Here is a 17,408-nt window from a genome sequence, read left to right as displayed (position 1 = left end):
TAAAATAAGACATTTTGGTGGTTACATTTAAATTTGCCTGGAGGTTTGGAATCCAATGCTCATCAAGCTTGTAACATTTAATGACAAGATCATCAAGCATGTAAATCCGTGCAGTGCTCGGCATCCTCAATATGTCCACTCTCTGGACAGTTTGTAATTCATCAGATGCAAAGCTGAGCTGGTCTTGCACTCCCTACTCAGGCAAAATTACCAGTTAAGGGCCCAATCTCTTTCAGACCCCAATTCTGTAAGGTACTGAATGGAACTACTCATGCTTCAAATACCTTGCTGAATCGGGTGGAGGCAGCCAAGTGCCCTCAGGTAATGGGAGTTGAGGGCACTAAGTGCAAGATTGTTAAAAGGATTTAGGCACCTCAACAGGCATATAAGCACCTATATCCACCATGTAAGCACCACTGACATTGTTAAAGCACAGCTCAAGCATTGCCTAACCCTCTCTAGGTGCCTACGTCCTCCATCCTTCTAAGTCTCCATTGTTCGGCATTTCCAGCGCAGCCTAAGTGGTACTGCTAACGAGCTGCTCAGAGCCTTAGCCAAAGCCCAAGCTCTGACAAGGGATTTTTAAATTAGACAGGGGAACACCTCTCTCTCCACTTAAGCCCAGTCCTGTAGCTCAGGGATCAGAAACCTTTGGCACATGGCTCGCCAGGGTAAGCCCCCTGGGGGCTGCGGGAAGTGGCGCAGGCTGAGGGATGTGCTGGCTGCCTTTCCCACCGCCCCATTGGCCTGGAGCGGGGAGCCGCGATCGGCCAAACCTGTGGACGTGGCAGGTAAACAAACCGGCCCGGCCCACCAGGGGGCTTACCCTGGTGAGCTGCGTGCCAAAGGTTGCCGATCCCTGCTGTAGCTTGATCTCAGCCTCTCTGAGCATACCTAAAACCGGATTACCTGTCAGACTCTGCAGCTGGTAGGCTAGAGGCAGGCTGCCAGTAGGAGCAGCACAGCACCCACCCACAAGACAGTCAGGAGCACAGGGAAACATAGGATGAACTTGAGAGAGGTATTGAGCATGAGCAAGAGACTGACAGTTTTCTCTGCTAGGGTATGAATTAGCTAGGCGACTGACCTGGCTTAAGTGCCTAACTCCAGGGGAGGGTCTGCAGCTGAGGATCACAAGCAGAGGTGGGCACCTGTCTTGGTCCCATCAGCCAGGTGCACTGGGTTAATCACCTAAGCTCCTCTAGTGTCCCCACCTCTCCTTGGCATTCACTCCTGACTAGCTTGGGCAGTTTCCCCACTCAGCTGGCCAGCTTCTAAAAATCCCTTTCTTAGGTGCTTAACTATCCCCTGCATTCTACAGCATGGAGCCACTTAACTCCGTGCTGAAAATTCTACTAGGTGGGGGGCTGAGCAGCTCTTCTCAACCAAGCAACACCTAAATCCCTTTAAAAAGCTGGCCCTATCATGCAGGTTCATCCCCTAAATGAGAGGGCATTTTGCCTGAGTAAGGAGAGCAAACTCTGTCTCATTCTGATTTGCACCTAACCAATGAAATGCAAATTGCTCTTAACTAATTATGTAATATGCACTCTGAAGTGTCTTACTATGTTTATTCTGAATTTGTTGTTTCCAGCATGCTTTGGAGTGCAGTACAAAATGTAGAGATGATAACTCTGCTGCTTTTACATGATGTCTGTCAGAGCAACTTGCATGTGTTTCACTTAATTAGTGATAATCGCATGTAAATCAGGTCTCTTACTGGATCATAATATACAACTCTAACACCTTGTAAATGATATACTAATTTATGTTATACTTCAATATCTACTTCTGGATCCTTCTAATTACTCTTTGGAGATGTTAATTTGACACAACATGCAAAAAAAAAAATCAAATCTAAACTCCACAATGTGATGGAAATACCATGTGTCAAGTTCTTATAAATTGAGATGAACTAAAACTACAGTTTTTTTGTTGTTAGAGCAGATGCTTTTTAAATTTTGGGGACTGTTTTACCAAGTAGGCACTAAATTTTTTAAAATAATTTTGACTTTTGTTTAAAGATTTTTAATAGCTTTAAAAATGTAGGTTATGTAGGTGTGTAAACTAATGATAATGCCATGTGACACTTAGTAGCAAGGCAAATGTTATTGACACATCACTATAATGCACCTCATTTTTGTCTATATTATTTTGGGGAAGTTGTATGAGCTGTGTTATGCAGGTGGTCAGACTAGATGATTACCGTATTCCCTTCTGTCCTTAGAATCTATTAATCAAGTAGAGCTGCATAAACTAGTGCTGATGTCAGGTTTGTTTTAAGGTTTATATGAGCGAGTGCACTGAAACTTGAAATTATCTGTATAGGTTATATCAACTGGATACAATTACTTATGATATTGAGGTGCAATTATTAAAGGCCCAATCTTGCAATAAGATCCATATAGACAGATTCTTGTGCCTGTGAGGAGCACCATGGACTTCAGTGGGACTCTGCAAGGATGCCAGTGTCTGCCCATGTGGATTGGATTGCAGGATCAGGACCTAGAGTATGGGAATTTCATCATTGACATTAATGGCAGCTGAATCAGACCCTAAGGCATTAGACACAGGTAACTGTTACTTTCTAGTTTATATCCATAAAACATTGACTTTGGTTTTTCATGTGGTGTTTGTGACTTTGGAGCTATTTTGCTAAAAACATTCAGCCCATTGCTCCCCATCCAGTCTACTAGCAGAGGGCTATAAACGCAGGCAAACTAGAGCAGAGCAGAACAGCCATTCATGCTGTTTCCTCTTTGGCTCCCTATTCCCCTGCACACTTAGAATCCATAGAGCACTTCTACAGCAACTCCAGGTAAATGGGGATCTGCAAATTTGGATGCTGTTGTAGAGAAAGGAACCACTCTCCATAACTCCTCCCTCTCCCTCCCCCCGACCGCCGGCTGATCTGATGGATTTTCACTAGAAAATGCCTGCAGACTTCTCCCCATAAGCACCCATGTCTTCCACTCTCTCTCATCAGGTATTGTACAGCCATGGAGGATTCTACCATCAGTCTGGTTCCTAAAGGAGTCAGGCTTCTGTGGGAAAAGAGAGGACACTGCAATAAGAATAGGGGTCAAATGCATGAACTCAGGAATCCACCATTTTCCTATGGAGTTTGCAGGCTTACATGGTAGTAAACTACTCCCACTGGAGCAGAGAGATGATGTGGAATAAACTCCATGAGCAGAACCTCAGAGTTTCCAGCTGTATTAGTCACCTCATGTGGATTGTGCCACCCATCTGTGCCTATTCCCATAAAACCTCCCTTAGCTTATTTTTAAGTCTTTCTACTCCAATTGAAAACATTTATATTCACTCTGCCATTTCTTTGTGAGTTGTGCTGTAGCTACTTTCCTTATCAGTGCTGACTTTAGGACATATTGATACCCAGCATATTCAATTTTGTCGTTGGGAGGCTGTCCGTCTTTCCAGGGAAGTCCTGAATTTGTGAGTGGGAGATGGTGATTGCAGCGGCTTCAGCTGATGTTCTGAGTTAACACAACTTTACTTTGCACACTGCTGGTGGCCATTATCTATGATGCTGCAATTCATTTTGAATGCAAGGATTTAGTATGGATTTCATATTACATTTTAATTATATAAAGGAAAGAGTTATTCCTCTCTGACACTTTGTGCTATAAAATATAACCACGTGGAACTAAAACATTTAGTTTAATGTGTTCTCAAGGCATGAAACAAAATTCATCATTGATTCCCTTCATTTATTACTGAAAAGGCTTTATTTTGAAATCATACTTCTACTCTTTGTGTGGATATCATCCTACCCTGTCATCTCATATCTGCTGCTACATATCATCCCCTCCTCCCTCCATTTGGTTCCCTTATGAATGCACGCAATCCCATGTAGTTCAAATAACTGGCCCTTCTTGGACATTGGTTTATTAAACACACACAAGTATAAGCAGTTCCCCTTGTTGGGCAGGAGCAGGGGTTCACATCTGCCCTTTTGAGCAGAGTCCTTTTTCCCCTGGAAGGGTGTCTCAGCCCCCTCTGGGGTCTACAATCAGCCTTCTGCTTGGCTCAAATAGTCTCTTATCCCTTGATGCAGGGTTCTCTGAAGCCCTTCTCCTAGGGTTTTCAGTGGAGCCACCTGCGGGCTCCATAACCAAGCAGAGGGCTGATGGATTAGAATGGAAAGACCCATGCTAAGACTTCACCAATTCCTAGGCTAGCCACCTGACCTACCCAGAGAGCTCTTCCTCCTCCCAGTTCATTCCCTGACTCTGGCTCTCTTCTATGCCTTAGAGGCAGGAAGCCTAAGTTATAACCATTTTCCTATAGGTCACATGCTTCTCCCAGACACGTGACCTGAGACTACAATTCCTAGTTTTAGAGGGCCCCATAACACAGTGGGCTGAGCCCACATGCCCAAAGACAATTTCTCTGTTACAGTGGGCTTTATATTGCAAAGGACAGCACATATCAGGCAGTTCTTATCCCTGGTTCACGTACTCTGTTCTTTGGCCTATATTAATTTGTTTTGATTTCTGGCTATATGCAGTTACAAAGCAGCTTCATAGTATGTTCATCCTATCTCGGGGAGTTTCTCCACTGTTATATGTACATTTTATTACCAAATCCTGTGGCAACATTTACAACGTACTCAATGTTGCCTACCGTTGGTCTTTTGTTGTGATATCTGGTGTTTTTCTTAAAGCCTCACCCTCTTGGAGTCATGTGAAGTCTCACCTTTCATTGTAATAAGTTACTAGCCCTCATAGTTAGAGGAAAATCTTGAAAATGTCACTCTAATGGTTCAAAAATCCAAAGGTAAATGAAAAGAACCCATCCCCAAAATTTTAAATAACCTCATGATTTTAATCCTATTCATGATTTTTAGGGGCCTGACTCATGATGTTTGAATGCTTGGGTGTGCAATATTGGCACTTCAGGAGGGAGAAAGTCTAAACATCTACAAGAAAAAGTTAACCATTTCAAACACTCACTGACCAAGCTGTAAGGTAGGGGGTGGACAGTTTGCTATTAGCTACGTTCTAAAAGATGCATTTATCAGCGATTTCCCAGAAAAAAAATTCTGTAGTCTGTTGGAGACTAGCATTCCATCGCCAGTGTCCATATGTTGTGCTGTATGTATTCCATAACCCACTGGTAATAATTTGAGGGCAGGTTGGCAGAAAGTCAGATGCCTGAAGGTTTACAATGTGATGGCAAATGAAGAGAATAGCCCTGGGATAGGTACAACCTATGGGTTGGCTTCCCCTATTGAAGCGATACCTTTTAATACAAATAGCAAACGACGACAGTTTAAAAAAAAGAATAAATCAATCTTTTTATTGCTCTAGCTTGTTCAACGTTCATGTGTTCAATCAATAAATCTGCAAAGTCTCTCATTGTAATGTCCATTTTGCCAAGCCTAACCAATAGGGAAGTCTACTTAGATTTTGAGCAGCCCAGAATGTAGACTCAATAGGCTGAAAATATTCTTCCTTGTTTTTGCATATGAAATGTTTGTATTTCTCCCTGTGAGTTTTAACAGGGTAAATGACTTTTTCAATGTGTCAGGTTTTTAGTGCCTGGTATGGTAATGCGTACGCTGCATAATCATTGGCACATGTGGTAGAACCTTTCAAGGTCACCAGTGACTTGACAGGAGACCTTTGTAAAGCTTTTAGTCAAGTCATGCAGAAATAGAACAACCACTTAAATGTCTACAAATTGTCCACAAGTGGCTATAGTTTGTAGGTTGGGCTGGCCCAGCAGAATGTATTGCATTTCTATAAGCATCGCTTTCACAAGGTGGCTCTACAAATGTTATACAAAAGTGATAACCCATCCTGTTTGCCCTCCCTGTTGCTAGCATAACATACTTGGGTAAAGGGAGTGTGGCTGGAAGAAAACAGCATGGCCAGAATGCCTGTGCTAATCTGTTTTTTTGGTTGCTTTTTTTCTATCTCTCTAGTGTATGCAGCCTGGAAAACTAAATTAAAGCAGCCCAGCTTTGTCTGTTCTAACAGCTCAGAGCAAAGAGCAGCACCAGGATCAGGGGAGTGCAGTGATGAGCTGCAAGCCACCTTTGTCGTGTGCACAACCCCCCCTGGTTTAGCTGTGTCCCAGGATCTGGTGTACGAGATACAGAAAAAGGACACCAAACTTGACTCACAATGAACTGCTTTTTTCTAAACTCCCTTCACATAGTCTCACAAGGTTAGAAGGAGTAGCTTCCTCAGATGCATTTTCTGGGCTGGATTATGGTTCTTTCTTTCAAAGGAGAGAATCTTTTTATTGAAAAGCAATCTGCCTCTATCACAATGAAATATGGGCAGTGCCAAGAGTGCCCTGGATCTAAAATAGGTTGGGCAACTGAACAGGCTTCTCCCTTAGAAATATTTCTATTTGTATCTATAGAGTTAAATACTGAAAGAAGCTAAAAAAAAAAAGTGCTCTAAGGGCCAGACGCTGCTGCCCTTTCAAAGATATTTTAAAAAAAAAGGCATAAATTGAACACTTCTCCAGATCTCAGCATGTTACCAGATTGTGCTCTTTGATTTTCTCAGATGTGTGGAAGGGGTTAGTGCATCCCCTGATTCAGAAAGGCATTTAAGCACATCTTTAAAACTTCAGTGGAACTTAGGCATGTGCCTAAAACAAGTATTTTGCTGAATCGGGGCCCTAGTCCTTTAAGAATATATTGTTCCTACAGAGTGTCTTGTCCCGAGGCTTCCGAACACAAAGCTGAGAAGCAGTACTTGTCATTTGCATGTTTAATTGATTGTCAGAGTCAGGAATATAATCCAGACCTCTTGACATCAGTCTTATGTCTTAACCACACTACCTGATGATAATTACCTGTTAGAATCTAATCTCCCAAATCAAAAGGTGTGAGCAAAGGCAGGCCAGACAAGGCAGAAGAAAAATACTTCAGGAACAATCCTCTCTGTCCGGGAGATGACATAAATCACCAGGGACACCATTTAAAAATGGAATATTTGCCAAGTCTACGTATAGGGAATAAGTACACTATGCCTGTACTGTGGATCAGGTCCTACTGCAGAATTACAGATGTTACTAGGTGATAGTTCTGGGTAAATGTTAACATTTTATTGGTGATCAATTTAATACTGCAGATCGTTTCCTTATTTAGCTTCCGTAATCTTGTCCCTCTGTCCTGTGTTCCAAAGCTCTGAATACAGTCTAGTTTTCTAACCTTGTTGTGTAATCTTCCCCTATGGAAGTTATGAATCTCTTATGGAATATTGCTATGATGAAGGTAGTGGAATGGATTCCACTTCCTTCCCTGAGAGCCGATCATCAGCTGGACTTCCACAAATTGATTCAGATTGGTTTTGTCTGTGTGTTGTGGGGTTTTTTTTTTTTTTTTTAAACCAATGCCCAAAAGCTCAAGACACTTGCCCAAAAAAAACCAAAAACCCACACAACAAAACAACCACCACACACACAGTCCCTGCCCTAAAGAGATTAGTCTGGATGACATAAATTATACTAATTTCTGAACCCAACTGTTCATTTCAAATGTTTATATTCTAATCTAGAAAGTGCTTCCATGCATTAGAAACATCCTCGCTAGCCCCTAGTAGGGCCTGATCCTGTGAGCATTGAAATCAATGGCAAGCCACATATTGACTTTAATGGTGCAGAATTAGATCCAGGAGGTGCTGTTTGAAGTCCCTTTGTGCTACCTGGACAGGATCATTTAAACATTTTTCCTTGTATACTGTTTTTAAGCGGCAGATACTTATTCAGCACATAACAGTGGTCAAAGGCATTGGGAGAAACCCCCACAAAATAAAAATCTGATGTTTGCAGAGTTCATAACTTCACCTCTCCCCACCCCCAGAAATCAATAGATTATTAAAGCTACTTCAAGGCTTCCACTGCTATCATATCAAAGTTTTATTACCAAATATGAAAAAATCATTACCGCAATATCAAAACATTCATAACAACAATATTAAAAAACACACACACTCTTCCTAGAGGCGTATGAGCTAAGAATCCACAAGGAAAAAAAAATAATTGCTACAAGAATGGCAGTTAGCCAGTTCAATCACTCACGATCCCTGGTTTTGATAAAGGTACAAGAGTCAAGGTATTTTGGTCCCACGGTTTCAGATAGGAGAGCTTCAAAAGAACTGTAAAAAGAAGTGCTTGTGCAAACAAACTAAAGTCAAATCAAACCCAAAAATATATAAAAAGTGAGAAATTCTCAAAAGAGCTATTATCAGATGATCTGCATGTGGCTTCAGGCCTCTTGAAACCTGGTATAATCAGCTATATTCAGGGCCTATCTTAGAAGAGAACTTGTAAGCCAAAACATTGTACCAAATCAAATAATGTGAAGCCTATTCCTGCCCTCTGCTGCTGGGGTTCAATTCCCATTGACTTCAACTTTCACTATATTTAACTTCTGACAAAAGCAAGAGCCCACAGTTAACACTCCTCTTCCCTGGGAGTAATGCATAAGGAAATCAAAGTACAGTGAATTGCCTTTGCATTTGAGACCAAACTATACATCTTCCATACATCTGTGTGTGTTATGCCTTGGAATGCAGCCAGTTTTAAAACCTCATGATAGATAGTGGTTACAGTTGACAGTGGCCCAGTGTTTTGGGGATCATTCTTCTTCCACTCCAGTAATCTGAAAACTATGTTCAAAAGAATCATTTCTAGTCCAATTTGTCTCTGAGACTGACTTGCTCTGTTTCATATTGTTAATTAAATAAAGCATTGCATTTAGAACTGAACCAGACTGTAAGGTTTGGCCATAGGCTTGTTCCCTGACTCACTTTGTTGTGTTTCAGTAGTACATTTAAGGATTTTCATAGGAGCCCTTGAAATGGTCTTGGTTAGTATGCATGGTGAATCATAGAAATAAGTCAGTAACATACTAGCCTCGCTCTTCACTGTCAGGATTAGTAAATACCATCCTACCTTATTTGAATTACACCCCCTCTTGAAAGGCTGGAATAGCAGATAGCCCTTATAGAATTCCAAGACGATCCAGATTCGGGTGCTTTCAGACCCAGGCAACTAAGACAAGAGAGAGTTTCAAATTCAAGGGTCTTTCATTGAAAATACTTTTCTCAAGCACCATGTGATTAAACCAGAATGCTGTCAAGTTGAGCCCCTCAGCTGAACACAGTCTCCATGGTACCACAGGAGGAGAGCAGTGATCTCTCAGGTGGCCAGCTCCCAAATCATTGAGGGCCTTCTAGAGATGAAAACCAACAACTTAAATTTGCAATCAGAAATGAACTGGCAGCCAGTGTAGCTCTCAGAGCACAGGTGTAATATCCTCTCTGTATGTCCGCCTTCTGCTATATACAGACAGTCTGAAGTCACCCTCTGGCCCTTCAAGTGATGATCTATTTCCAGACAATAACTAGCAGAAAAGTTAACATTACACTGGGCTCTGTGGAATTCTCGCAGCAGCCTGTGGGCATGGTGCAGGGTCAGCCTACTGCTAGGCATTTATTTTGGTTGACATTTTCCTTTGTCAAGATTCTGTTCCCTGTTATTCAGTATGTACTGCCCTGCACATATCCTACCTATTTAACAGTCTTTAGATAAAAGCGGGTATTTTCCCATATCAATGAATGTTCTGGTGCGAAGCTGTGTGCTGGCCTCAGAGAACCATCCCCTGCCATCTATCTCACTACTTCACTGAGTGCAAAATAAGAAGACTTTCTGTCTAGCAACAAAACAATAATTAATTTTTCATGTGAGCACCAAAGTCTTGAAGAGCACGGAATCTTTTTGAATACACCTGTAAGTGGCCCTGAAGAGAAAGGAACAACAGAACCAAGGAATTGTTTTATTTTCTCCCTTGTTAGTAATTTCAAGAAAACCTTTATGTAAAACTACAACTCTTTTAGCTTTTCCCTGACACATTCATTCTGAAGACTACACTTGACCTTCAACTATGTCCTTCATTAGGAGGATTATACCTAAACACTCCTTCATTTTATTGCTAATGAAGGCAGATGCAATGTGTTTTCTATCTGATCCCCAGCATTAGGATAATCCCAAGAGTGGCATTTATGTTCTTGTAGTTCTTTGGTATAAATAAATATCAAAGTAGGAAGACCAATCTGTACTCCACTAGGAATAATAAACTAAAATAATATGGCATCCATTTTGCTTGGGGTGTCTAAATGTGTTTTTATAATTGTAGAAGTGTATGGCTTTTCCATACAGCTGTCATGAATTCCAGGCCATTAAAAAAAAATGAATTCCAAAGCATTTAAAAAGGGACTCTGCCTTTCAAATGATGTGTATTAAAAAGAGTTTTCATTTTGGTATGACATGGTTCTCCAAAGATAAATCTCTCACTTTCTCAAAAACTGAACAAATCTCTCTCCCTCGCAGCAAATAACCACCAAACACAACAATAAAAACAAACAAAGCAATGCCTGCCCTCAAAACCTCTATAACTAATTAAGCTATTTCTTTTACAGGCTGGGCAGAGATAAAAGGGAACAAGATTATTTCTGTTTAATATGTGGGCAATGCTCAGAGAATATGGTGAAGGGGGACGACAGAAGTACCTGGATGAATGGCTGGATAGACAGGTAATATGCCTTAACATACAATAGAATAGAATTATTCTGATTATAAGTATATGGTAAAGATGAGAGGCAAAGGGGGGAAAATTGTGTTTTTGTAGTTTTTGCTTCATTGTGATGTATAAAGGAGTCCTGAACATGCTTGTGTGAGTGCATTCATTTCTGCTTATTTCTTACATTAGCAGTCGCCTTGTTTACTCTATTTCACTGTGAAAAACTCTACCAAAACCGAACTAATAAGATTATGACCTCTTAAGTACTGTACCAAGAAAAGTTAAAATATGAGCAGTTGAGAAGTGAAGATAGTTTGACAGACTGTTTTAAAATGCTTGGCTTTTTTTTTTGTTAACCCTTATTAATTTAAATGTCAAACTGGTGGGAGGAAAAAAATTGTTTAAATAAATCACTTCACTCTCTCAATTATAAACAGAGAAAAAGCCAATTCCAGCTCTCTTTACCTACAAGAAAATATGCAGCAAAATCAGGAAAACCCAGATTTATATTACTAAGGTTAAAAAAAAAAAGCAGAAAAAAAACTTTAACAGTAATTTAAAAACCCACCTTTCAGACCTTCTTTATACATAAGCAAACAAAAGAAAAAAGATGGATACAAATCCACACTTTTCTTCAAGTCATGTTTAAAAGATAAATTCAAAAAGTCAGATTCTGATCACCTGGGTTATGTCAATGAGTCATCTCACAGTAGTCAATGGAACAATTTGTGGAGTAGGGTGCTGCATACTATGAGTAAGGGTTTCAGAATCTAGTCCAAAGTCATTCAGGGAATGTTTAATAGAGAATTAGAATCTAATCAATGATCAGTTTATAATGTATCTGTACCAAACATTGGATGAATTTCAGTTTGAGTGGTGTACACATCAAATTTTGGTCCCTTTGTTTCACAGAGTACACAGCACCCTGCTTATAGGTAGATCTGTATCTACAGAGTTGAATGTAAACAAAGATATGTATGCAGTAGTTTGAGAAGCTAATGTGCTCAGAGATGCAACGTACTGTTCAACTTGCTTCACTTTTGTATCTCACATTTGTTCATGGAAAGTAAATACATGCCAAAGGAGGCAGCACTTTTTCCCTTTACTGTATTTTCCTCCTTTGCCCTAGTTTTTCCTAGTAACAATGAACCTCCAAAGGTTCAAAGGACTGCATGGTTAGCTAAATAATCAAAACTGTGGAAGTTCCCCATACACACCCAAACCAAGCTACTCTGCCCAGGCTCCTCTAGTACCATATTCTATTACTTGTAGTGGGAAGGATCCCAGTGCTTGCTACCCCTTTGACATCAGGGTTATCTGGGAATCTCACTCCATGATATTCCAAAGGCAATCAGGGTTATCTGGGAATCTCACTCCATGATATTCCAAAGGCAATCAGGTGGTTTGCAACCCCTGCTCAATCTACAAAATAATCTCCCTTTCTAAGGTGGGGTTGGGCTTTCTTCAAGGGAATTGGGGAAAGGGAACAAGCCTACTGATCATCCCACCTCAGAAAGCAAGAGGGGAGGATCCAACTGAAAATCCAGGAGGGCAGAACAGACCTCCCAAATTCCTGTGAAGGCCTCAGAGGAGGGAACCAGACTTCCGGGCCTTCCTTCCATCAAGAAAACCTGCCATAGCCGCTAAGAGTAGGTGGAAGGTTGAGGAATGATTAGTTCAATTCCTCTCCCTCTGGGATGGTACAGGGCTCTTAACTGAATGTTTGGGTCCTAGGAATGGGGAAATCTTGGGGAACACGAGCTGGGTTTGAGGGTTCTTAACATTTCTGAACCTGCCTGCCTATCCCCAGGGTAATCTGTTTTACCCTTCTGTTCTTGGGTTGGTAACATTGCAAGTTATCCATTTTTTTTATGCACGCGCACGCACACGCACACACACACACACCTCTCTCTCAGTGGAATCATTGTTTAGACTTGAAATAACTTTACTGGAGGTCAGAAGTCCAGCACAGTAATGGTGACCCTTATGGATTTTACATACCATGTCACACTGACACTCAATAACTGGAAGACCAGATTCCAATAGGAAAAAACCAGTAACAACCTAAATCAACTTCTTACAGTGATGACAAGTGTCCAACTGACCCTTTTCTTTGTTCTGGGTTGAGGTTAAATATGTTGCTTCACCAGATTGACCCATCTAATAGCAAGGAGTAAGGAAAAATGCCTCTAACCAATTCTTTTTAGAGTACACAATGAATGAATGGCAAGGCAGTGTTTGTATGATGAACATATGAAAACATGCAGAAAAATTACAGTTCAAAGAAACACATTATGTTTACAAGTAAAAAACGTTTTAACAAATGAGATTTTATGGAAAAATCTGTGTATAATCGGAAGTCACTGAAGATATTCTCTCTGTTTTGACCAAAGGAGATTGTCCTTTGTTTATTGTTTATCTGGGCCTTAGCCCATCCAGACCAGCAGGTAAATACATTACCGGTGATAACAGAGGACTAGTCTTCCATTGTAATTACATTTAACTCCCACTTGTTATTACCTTGAAATTACACATCCAAACCCATATGTTGTTGTTTAACATTTATAGTGGGGTAGTCCCTAGAGACCAATCAAGTCAGGTTTCCATTGTGTTAGGTGGTCTACAAATATATAGTAAATGACAGCCCCTACCCCAAACAATTTAGAATAGAGTCATAGCGTTTAAGGCGAGAAGGGACCACAAAATCATCTGAAATGAGTCCATACAAATTTTTAAAGTGGCACAAAAAGCTCTGCATTTTCCCCTTGAAGACTGCTACAGGTGTGAGAGAGAGAGACCTCTTCCCAATAAGCAATCAGACTGCTTTTAAAGCCTGAAAAGCTGTTCAAGATTATTTCTTCAGATTGTGGGGAAAGAGGGAAAGCTGATGAGCTAAGGGGTTGCCAGAGAAAGCTGAGCTAAGGGGTTGCCAGAGAATAGAATAGAAGCCCCCACCTCCTGCAAATGTTAAGAAACAGGAAGAGAAGGTGACTGAAGGGGGAACAAATTAGGATAAGTGCCCCTGGTTTTACATGTTTATCCAGACCAAACCTCTGAACCTTCCAAGATCATCCCTCGCCAATTAACATATTAAGCTGGCTATTTAACACCTATGTTTGGATCTCCAGCACAAGAGTCCATAATCGCACATTATAGAAGCCAAGGTCTTGCCTTCTTGGTCTCAGAGTTATCTATCTGTCGGATGGAAAGTTTTTTCTTTTCTTGTTGCAAAAAAAAAATGTTCTGAAATCTGAATCCATGGGCAGACATAATAGATAATTAAAACAAAAAAGAACCATTACTTAGAAATGATAATTGCTTTGTCAATTTTCCTTTATTTCCTCAGTACCCAGTATAAATAGTTCCTTGGAAAATACTTAGGAAATAACATGCATAACACCATTTTTCTACTTGAGTCTAACCTTTATTTCCTTACTTCTATTGTTGATAAGAGGCAGGTTTTAACTGTCGTCTTTTTCATGACTTCTCCATATGCAAGTTCATACAGATTAAAGTCCATCATTTCAGGCTAACAATTACTTCAAAGATTCTCCTCATCTTGAGATGTGTAACAATAGCAGCACATTTTCATCTAGTTCTTCAAAGGTTTTTGATCAAAATCTTGTTTTAAATAATGCCCATAGTAATCTTATTTTTATTTTTGAAAGCAGAAATATGAGGAATTAATGGGGCTTCATTGTCAGTTAACTTTCTAAATTGAGGCTAGTAATACTGATGTTTATTGTCTATACTATAACATTTAAATGGAAAGAAAATAAACTATTTTGTATTTATCAGGCAGTTGTGTTCCAGTGGGTGAACAGACTCTGAGTTGATGAAAATTGGCACTGAAGTCAAGACAGCTATGAAAATTTACCCCAGCTGAGGATTGCTGGAAGGAATGGCTGAGGGCTATCCATGCTCAACCACTGATTCACTGCATGATATGAAGTAAGTTACTTCTGTCTCAATATACCCAAATAAAAATCCCTACATATTTACAGGGTCAGCTCCCCAGTTAATGTTCCTAGTTCCTACAAAGGCCCCTTCCTGCAAAGAGCTGTGGATTCCAAATGAGCAGACACCCCTTTGCACCCACACCGTCTCACTGAAAAGGTCTGTCAACTCATTTGTATTTCCTGGCTCAAGCAGGACCTATGGGAAATTACAGGCAAATTTTCAGTGTTGAGCCTGATTTTCAGAGCTGCTGAGGAGTGAGTTCATTAGTGGGTGCTCACCATGTTCTGATGGTGTCTCCAATTAGCACACAAAACCCAAGAAACCACAAATCTGTGGCCACTTTTGACAATGTTGTCCTTCCTATTTTCTGTTGCAAAGCACATATGTAAAGGAAGAAGGTCAGCTGTACTGCTATCGCTGTTAGATCTAAATTGCTCTATAACAGGAGTGTTTTCATGAGAATTTGCCAGATCTCTATAATTAACAACAAGCAAAAATCTAGCTAGCATTACAATGTACATTACATTTAATCAATTTGCTATTTGTATTCATTATGTATAGCCTCCATTTTTGAGTCATGAAAAATGGAAAGGCAATTATAAGAAGGAAGAGCATCATAGATAACAAATGATATAAGAAGAGCATAAGCGCTATTAATTGGTCAACTGTGCTTGTCAGTATGTTTAAAGTGATTAAGGCAGACGATTAGATAAAACAATTTTGTCTTTGAAGTAAAGCAGAATAATATCTGGGCAATCACTGGCATGGTATCCTGGCTAGGACTAACATAAACCCATCTACACATGAACTGTGTTAATATATGCTTTAAAAAGCTTTTTAGCTACAGCTATTACTTAAAGAAGTCAATGTAACTTTGAGTAAAATGTGTTATTTGCAGTGCCTGATAGCCTCACCAAACTATAAATAAGTCTGTCAGTATCTCTATTACAGCCCCCATTTGCCAGAGGCCACTAACTCCTCTCTTTTACATTTGAATAGCCTCAAAGAAGGCAAACAAATTAGTGGCTCAGATGTCTTTTTCTGTATAGAAAAAAGGGAGAACAAATTATTTAAATATTTTAATCAAGGGAATATCAAAAGGATAAAGTTTTAGCAATTTCATCGGCGTGTTCTTCTGAAACACAGCTAAATACAATTTTATTACTTTTAATTAATACTTAGAAGAGGCTGCAAAAGAAAGAAAGGAAAGAAGAAAAAGAAAATCTGGTGCCTTTTAGTATGTTGGAATAAAACACAGTGTTGGAGCAGCCACAGTATCTTCATAACAAAAATATGTACCGAACATGTCTACCAGCTATTTTTACAAGCATTTTAAGTAACATCAGCACCTTATATATTTGTCTGGATTTCCAAGTTGCAATGTGTCAACCATTTCAAGCTACACAAAATTAGATGTGTAGATGTGCATTCTGTCCACACCAATGGCTATCAATTAGTTAATCAAAGTCAGTATAACTTCATTTAGTTTCTAGGGGGGCAGGTGGCGAGGGGTTGGCCAAATTTTAAGTTAAATGGTAGAATTAAAAAATGTAAAGGGTGTATTTTAAGAGGCGATGAATACCCACAGCTCCCATGGACTTTTCATGGTGTTTTGGCTCATCAGCATTTTTGAAAACTCAAGTCCTAAAATGTTACTAGTAAGGGATTGTTGCATTGACCAAAAGTCATGCACTGGCTAGTCTATCACTTAGGGCATAAATGGCCTAAATTTTCAAGAGAGTGACTAGTGATTTAGATGCCTCCATTTTTTGATGCCCAACTTGAGTTACCCAAAGAACCTGGTTTTCATGAGCTGGGTTCTCAGCACTTTCATGAAATCATCTGTAAGGTGTCTCAGGTTGGACACCCTAAATCTGAGGCACCTAAAACCATTACTTTTGAAAATGTAGGCCACTGAATTCAATACTCTTTTTAGATGAGATCCTTAGCCTCTTTGTTCTTTAGTTTACCCAACAGCGGAATGATTATAATAAGTAGACACTTCAGAGGTCTATTGTGAAATTTAGTGTTTGGAAAGGTGCTTTGGGATCCTCAGATTAAACATGATATATAAACGCAATTGTTATTTTCCCACATTCTTTTTCTAAGCAAGATCACATATAAAATTAAACTGTAATGTGCAGACAATTGTACAACATGCAGGAAACCATATCATACAAAATCCATTGCCATCTAGGATTTCATGGTTGTGACTCTTCTGCAAAGTAGCACTCCACAGGAGCAGTGGGGTTAGAATCCAGGTAAATCATTGGAAGACTGAAAATATTCTCATAAAGGGTAAGTATCTATGCCTGCTGCAGAAATTCTCAAAACAGGAGCTATTCATATCACCAGACCATGGCCACATAGAATGCTGCTGACTAAGGGGTTGCTAGAATGTGTCACTGAGCAGCCTGCAAAACCACAGGGAAGCTTGGTTGAAGAATAGGATGTGCTTGAATAGGTCTCTGTTCAGCAGTTTGCTGTGAGCCTGCAATAAGCCGTCCTTCCGCTGATTTGGTGCTACAAGCCTCCACACTGAGGAGTAGAGGCAGGAAGCAAAGCCAGAAGAATAGGACACATTCTGAGGACCCCTCTCCTCCATGAAGCAACAGGGTCACCATGACAGTCATGAGGGAGGGGCACCAGAGCTGGAAGACTTACACATGCACAGAGGCCTGAGGCCAAACTACAACCCACTGCCTGTCCACGTATTGGGTGGCATACTGGCCTCGTCCCTCTAAAAATGGGGATTAAAAACAGAGATCCATTGGCTGGTGGGCTCTGATATTGGCCAGACCTCTGGAAAATGGGAGAAGAGGAAGGTTAGAGAAGCTCCCTGAGAGACAAAAATGGAGAAAACAGCACAAAAAGCCAGCCA

General features: G+C 40.3%; 1 long non-coding RNA gene across 2 annotated transcripts in view; it reads left to right on the top strand.

Annotated features, from left to right (window-relative positions):
• LOC123349023 overlaps nucleotides 1-17,408 on the top strand; it is a 77,267-nt gene that overhangs the window by 17,105 nt on the left and 42,754 nt on the right. The window contains exons 2-4 of one of the 2 annotated variants that reach the window (XR_006573311.1): nucleotides 10,467-10,580; nucleotides 14,366-14,518; nucleotides 15,710-15,957. This is a non-coding gene — a long non-coding RNA (uncharacterized LOC123349023). Of the gene's footprint in view, nucleotides 1-10,466; nucleotides 10,581-14,365; nucleotides 14,519-15,709; nucleotides 15,958-17,408 lie in introns of those variants that run through there. The other variant, XR_006573312.1, reaches the window with a different exon arrangement.

This window comes from Mauremys mutica, chromosome 14 (genome assembly GCF_020497125.1).
Source record: "Mauremys mutica isolate MM-2020 ecotype Southern chromosome 14, ASM2049712v1, whole genome shotgun sequence".
Taxonomy (NCBI): domain Eukaryota; kingdom Metazoa; phylum Chordata; order Testudines; family Geoemydidae; genus Mauremys; species Mauremys mutica.
Note: the sequence above shows the minus strand (reverse complement) of the source record. Positions and strands in the feature narration are given on the sequence as shown.